At 40.4% G+C, this 6,984-nt stretch overlaps 1 long non-coding RNA gene across 1 annotated transcript; it reads right to left on the bottom strand.

Moving 5' to 3' along the window:
* Positions 1-671: 671 nt before the first annotated feature.
* On the bottom strand, positions 672-6,412 carry LOC100692611 (uncharacterized). Its single transcript, XR_001224203.2, has 3 exons — positions 6,292-6,412; positions 3,691-3,868; positions 672-3,395 (listed from the first exon to the last, which is right to left on the bottom strand). It is a non-coding gene; the product is annotated as an uncharacterized LOC100692611 (long non-coding RNA).
* Between the last annotated feature and the right edge of the window lie 572 nt (positions 6,413-6,984).

Raw genomic sequence — 6,984 nt, 5'->3', positions numbered from 1 at the left:
TGAATGAAAGTAATCGAGAAAAACTGTGAAGAAAATGCTCCACCCATAAGTTGCCTTGTTTCATTACAAAGGCCTATAACAACAATAATCACTCAGCTGCTCTGTCATTACAGATACAGCTCTGTTACATCATTAACATTAACAACTCTGGTATCAGTGAAAGGAGCCCTCACTGCTCTGATTACCATATGAAACAGCTCAGTTTTGTTACACTGTGTGCAGAAGGTCACGTCGGTTTGTCATGACCTTCTGAAATTTATTTACCACCATCATTGCGTGTCTATAATCACCGTGTTTATTGCCTAGCACTTGACTAATCAGAATCTAATCAGGAAGAGAAACATAGTCATCATTTTTTCCTTTTTCTTTTTACAATGCGTTGGTCTATTATAGGAGAGTACCAATTCCTTCACGTGAGCTAGCCATCATAGTATTTTTCTATCAAACTGACCTTAAGTAACGGTACATGACCTCAGTGACTTGTGAATGCTTGCATTATCTATTGCATCGTTCTACATCGTCTGATATCGATTACAAAACAGAAGTGCTCAGTGATTGGGCCTTTCCGTTGCTTAATAGTATAGCTTAGGTTGACCACCAGGGGGAGACAAAGACTTTGCTTATTGAGCCCCCTCTGCTGAGGATGCATTAATTTGTCTTGACACTTTCGATTAATTCACTAGTAAAATTTAATTGCACATCAAAACTAACCAAATCGACAAAGTCAAAAATGAGTATATTACATAGTAATGCCTCTGATAACACAATAACATGACTAAATCGGGAATTTTATAAAATACTGAAAATAACAGTGGGAAATGGAACAACAGCTTGAGTTCTTTAGCTCACCTAAATTGCAACAGTACCGGTCATTAAATCACATTACACTGGACTCAAAGTACAAGTTATCATAGTCCTATGATGCACTATAAAATGGCACTAATCCCTTTTAACAGGTTAAAACTAAAGGTTTACTACACCCACCGTCCACCCGCCCAATTTTTACAGCTTCTTCCTATATGCCCATACTCCACGTTACCTCCAAGTTTCCTGAAAATCATCCAGGTAGCTGCAGATGCATAATCCTGTTGACAAATAACTAGAAACGGTAGTAAAAACATAACCTCCTTAGTGAAGGTAACTAAACAATGAAAACAAAATGATCAGCTGCAAGATATAAAAAAGTAATAAAGCATTTTTAGAATGTATGCCCACATATTTCCTTAGTAGATCTAAACTGGACAGAGTACAGTAATGGTGTTAAAACGAAACTATGAAAACGGATTACAAAAGGGAATTGCAAAACTGACAGTGTGCCAGTACAAATGATTCATTCTAACAGTCGTCTTATCTACGAAAATTTACACATACAGCACACACTAATAAACCACACTGCAGTGCTATCAGTAGTGCAATTTCCAAATCTTAAGTAGCAAATAAATGTTTTTCCTTGATGTCCACCACAACCAAATTACACACTTGGGTATAATACATGGCAGTGCAATGTTAAACTGTGGGAAAACCACTTAATGTGTGTAGATACCCTGCATGTAAGGAGAACTCCTGCATCCAAGGCCATCACAAGTTAGACCGGACACATTTGCAGACAGTGAGCAGCCAGTTTTGATTACAATTATTGAAGTATAAGATGTACAGTAAGGGTGAAATCCTACTTTCCAACCAATCAATTTCATTGTTTACAGCGTCATTAAAAAGCATTTTCCTAAAGATAACCCGAGTTCAAACAAAATGCTTTTTAAAAAAAAAAGAAAAAAAGATGATTTCTTGTATTAATTGAAAAAAGCTATCCAAACCTACCTGGCCCTGTGTGAAACAGTACATGACCCCTAAGCCTAATAAATGGTGGTGCTAGGCTTGGTAATAAGAACTGCAGGCAAGAGGTTTTGCAAGTATTGGTAATGAGTCATTCACATTGCTGTAGCAGAGTGAGTCTTTTCTGCAGAATTGTTTTGATTCCTCCACATTGGAGGGTTTTATGAGCATGAACAGTGTTTTTAAGGTCATGAAAAACATCTCATTAGGAGTCCAAAACCTTCATTTTGTTGGTTCGAGCTATTCAGAGGTGGACTTGCTGGTGTGTTTTGGATCACTGTCCTACTCAATAACCCAAGTGTGCTTGAAGTTCGGACCACAAACCGATGGCCAGATGTTCTCTTTCTGTATTTTCTTGTAAAGAGTTGAATTCATGGTTCCATCAATTATGGGAAGTAGTCCAGGTCCTGAATTAGCAAAGCAAAAGAAAATATTGCCTTGGCAGAACAATGGTTTGAAAAACCCACAATTTTGGGTTTGTACAATTTGTACTCCCTGGCTTCATTTGTGAGGCCTGGCAGTGCAAACAACAAAAGGCTAGCGAGTAGTTATAGTGAACTCAAAGTTATGGGTCAGTGTGCAAGAGTAAAGCAAGGTGCAGTGAAGCCAGCCACCAAAACTAAACAGACACTCATTTTGCCTGTGACAGATCGAGGAGCACATGATGCTGTTCCTAACTTGGAAAAAAAAAATGCTTTACATCCTGTGATCTGACTCTTACTTTTTAAAAAAACAAAACAAAAACTGGACCCTGTTTGACCAGTGTAATACTTCAAATGGGATGTCTGAAATGATGATAAAAAATACCCATTTAGATATGGGTGGATACATGCAACAAAGTACAACAGGGCCTTTGAGCTGCTGAGTGCAGTTGCAGGATAACGTCCATCAATCCAATACACAGATCCATGGAAATAGGAAACGGTCAATAGTGAGTACTTATGGAGGGAGCACGTGTTCAGGCGTCGAGGCAAGATCAGTAGATGTCCAGTCGCCGTCTGTGTTTCAGTCGCATCAGCGGTGATTAATTCAAGGAGACGAGGAGAGGGGGGAAGACAATTTTTAATTCTGTGGCTACACTTAAGGGTGCTCTAAAAACCTTTACTAGCCTGATTTCCACCCTCCACTTTCCACTCAAAACCACTCACAGTCAAAAGTGGGCTGGTTTTGGTTGTTGACATCATGTTTAGTTCACCTTAAATTACATCCAATCTGATATCAGCAGCCTTGGACAAAAGGCAGCAAAGGAAGGAGGGTTTTTAAGGAAATTGGAACACACCCAATTACAAGTGAGAGAGAGAGAGAGAGAGAGAGAGACTGTGCTGTGGTTGCCATAGTGATGACTTCCTGATGGCAGGATAGTGGCAATAGAAGATTTTGTTGTTCACAGTCATTAGATGCAACTGGCCAGGCAGAGGCTTAGCATACAGGGAGCAGATAGACTAAAAGAAGTGGCTGCTGGAGTCCATAAATGTCCGGTGGCACTTAGCTTCCCTCAGCTTGAGTCTGCTCTTCTTTAGTTGGAGAGTTCTGGCTTTTCTCAGCATCTTCTCCCTCATCACCTGGAAAACAGTGAAGAAAGAGGACAATGGAAAGTCTGTTTCATGCAAATTTAACTGCGGGTGAAGTCAGTGATGCAGCAACCAAGTCACCAAGTCACATATATGTAAAATGTAACTGAAGAACTTCAATTAAATTTTATTTATATAGTGTGAAATCAGAACAACAATCATCCACTGTTGGAAAATCCATAGAATTCAACTGAACACAAGTAGAAAAGAGACGATGTGTTACCACCCTGATGAATTATTAATGTCACCATCAAAATATGTTCTCATTCTTCATCGTGTTGCTCACCTGACTTGTTGATGTTGAGCTGTGCCAGACTCTCTGACAGATCAGTGGTGCCCGGTTCTCCAGGGGCGTCTGGAATATCATGGATGGCATTCCTGCGGCCAGATCGTCGAGAGGCGATGAAGTCCTCATAGGTCGCCTCCACATCCGTCATCGCTGACACACCTCACCATAGCAGGGCCTGGCGCACACAGCAGCACACACTGACACACCTTTTCAAGTTGCACAGGTGCACAGTGACCCACAGACAGTGGAATCTGCACCACTTTTATGGAAAGATCGCTGAAATGGACAGAATTTGTGCAGCTTCTCCTAAATAACTTTACACAATGGCAACACCAGTTTTTGTTGACAAGAAGAATGTAACGCGGCAGGCTATGCAGGCACTCATTGAATACATCCCTCCCTCCGCTTATCTTATGACCTAATCCCTGCTTAATCTATTTTAATCTCAGTCTAGGGTACGGGCGACACCATGGATACAGAGGAGGCAAATTCAGTAGAAGGAATGCCGAGGAGAGCGATGGGAAATATAAACAGGCAATCTGATGCATTACATTAACCAAAGAGCACACTTAAAGAGGTCATTAAAGCAGAATGAGGAAAGTACTGTCATATCACTTGGAGTAAGCATGGAGCATGATGGGAACTGTGCTGCCCCGGAGATTTAGGTTAAATCCTTCTGCTTATATTCAAGCCCTTTGTAGCAATCTGTCTGGCTGAGGCTGTCCTTCAGCACTGAGCAGATTCAGGCTTTGTTGTCACATTTCTTTCAATTAAAATCTGCTATTATGAGATTTCTTTGGCTGTATCAGTCTGGATATCTGCATTTATTTGCTGCCACTACTTTAAAATTTTCAAGGAAAATAAAAAACCTCAGAAGACATCACAACACTCAGTCACAAAAAAAGGTTGGTTTGATTTTCCCCAAGTCAAATGCAGGATTTTTAAATTATGTATAAGTATATATTAAAAATGCCTCACTTTCACATCCATTTGTGGCTATTTCCAGAGAAAGTTGTGGTAGACCGTGGCTATTTTTGGAAGCCTCCTCTGTCATCATCTGAGCACCCTCCCACTCAGCTGTCATTCTCAAAATGGTGTCAAGATGGGCAAGACCCAGCAGATGCTGTCCGTGTACGACTGACAGACCAAACGTGTGAGGAAGCAAGAGAGATAAGACGGCTGTTCTCTAACTTAATATGAGAATCGGGGCACTGGATTGTGCTCATAGGTATGACTGGTTTATTAGCAATAAAGAAGAAATATCATTTGAAACATTACATCATGTAAACAGCTGGTTCATTTAGCTTGCATGAGTAAATGTCCCAGGCTTTACTGGTAGAACCAAATGAGATATAAAATTCTTGCCCACACCTTTCAATAAAGAACCTGTCTTATGATAGAACATAAGTGAATCTAATTGGGATTCATTATCATTGCCAGATCTGTAAGTGCAGACATTTTTTCCACTGAAGCTGTGTTTATATTTGAAGTTAGAAGTTGAAGTTAGAAGTGACAGGACATTTTGCGATGTTTTCTCCTATGCTCATATTCTATGAAATATTAATTGCCAGTTTACATAATTCAGTCAGACTGTTGTACCCATGAATTAGAACATCGGCTACTCAGCTGTGTGTGTGTGTGTGTGTGTGTGGATGTGTGCGCGCGCTCTTGCAGTAGAATACTCCTGCTGTCCTCATGGTTTTACTCCCATGTGGGAAGTAGAGCTCAGCTGGCCTGGACACCAATATATATAGCACAGACTCCAAACAAATGATCAAATCGCTGAATAATACAACAGGCCAGCCCTCTCTGTCTTTCACTATGAAGTTGGGGGGGGAGAGAAAAAGTCTACTCCTGCTTTGCAGCTGTTTGATTTGTTATGCTGCCAAACAGAAAATTAGCAGTGATAAAGGCAGTACATGAACGAGTCCCAGAAACTTATGCCAGAGTTATTCTAGGTGGCCTGGGCATACCTGGGACTGATGCCAGTGGTCTCACTTTTTCTCTCATGCTCGCATACACAAACAGACATGCTATACTCCAACATCACCGTGCCAAGCGCAAAAGTAAACAATTTCTCCTTAACCACGGATTCACGCGCAGCTGTCAACATCCTCCATGTAAGAGCGCACAGATGTTTTACTGTTATTTCTACAGCTCGTACATATTTAAGGCAGGCTTAGCTAAGTGATTTATTTAAAAGTTCGTCGCGAGTCTGCGTGAGTGCGACGTCACTCCACAAAGACCTCTATGTCCAAAATGACAATTTATCACCTACTAAAGGCTAAGTGGAAGCGCTGCAGTCACGCGCATTGGCGTCCTAAATAATAAAGCGCTAGTTTTTTTTTCTTTTTTTTGTTAAATACATATAACCTTTAAATACAGACGAGCTTAAGATTGCAGGAGAATCTGAATGTTTAAATTCATTATTAAAACCAAGAGCCATTCGTCTGTCTTTGATGACAAAGACCCCCACAGAGTCAGGTCAGTGCCAGTAAACGTAGCCTGCATGATATTAACATTACACATGCATTTACGAGCTTTGCGCACTTTGCACCTGCAGTTATTATTCTTAATATGATCAGCAAGGTATGCTACCTGTTTGGGATAAATGGCTTCCGAATATTCGCAGGGGTCAATCACATCGGCTCGGATCTTGCCATTTCGGTATTCCCCAATGCGCTCATGAAAGAGAATTACTAATGTCAAGCAAATCAAGCACACCGAAGCTACTTCCGAGTATCACTTTCAAAATAAAACCGCATTACTTTGAAGGGACGCTTAACAGAAAAGTTTTTCATTACCAGCTACTTTACCTACTCCTTTATTTGATTAAATAGATAAATATACATATAAATAAATAAATACACATATAGGATTAGTAATAGGAATACTTGCACCACATTCCTTAATTAATATCTGACAAAGTGAGAGCCATACACTTTAATGCCAAGTGCATCTTTTAACCGTGAATGTGTGTGTAAAATCATTAAATTTTAGGACAGAGACTTGTTTAAAGGTTAGGATACGTTAGGGCTTGGCGAATGGTTATTATTCCATTGCTATAATTTGAAATGGTGAAAAGGCATCGCGCTTGGGCGTGTGTGTGGTGTGAGAGATCACACAAAAGGGAGTCAGTGTTGAAACAACGCCCCTCTTGTGATAAAGGCACATGTTTGCTGTGCCCTCTTAGCATCTGTCCATGAATCATTCCATTCAGATGACACATGTTGTCAGTATGGCAAATGAGGAACTTCCTAGTGTTTGGTCTGCGCAAGTGTTTGAGCTAAC

Source organism: Oreochromis niloticus, linkage group LG9, assembly GCF_001858045.2.
Source record: "Oreochromis niloticus isolate F11D_XX linkage group LG9, O_niloticus_UMD_NMBU, whole genome shotgun sequence".
NCBI lineage: Eukaryota > Metazoa > Chordata > Actinopteri > Cichliformes > Cichlidae > Oreochromis > Oreochromis niloticus.
The sequence above is the reverse complement of the archived record's forward strand: the minus strand, read 5'-3'. Positions and strand labels throughout refer to the sequence as shown.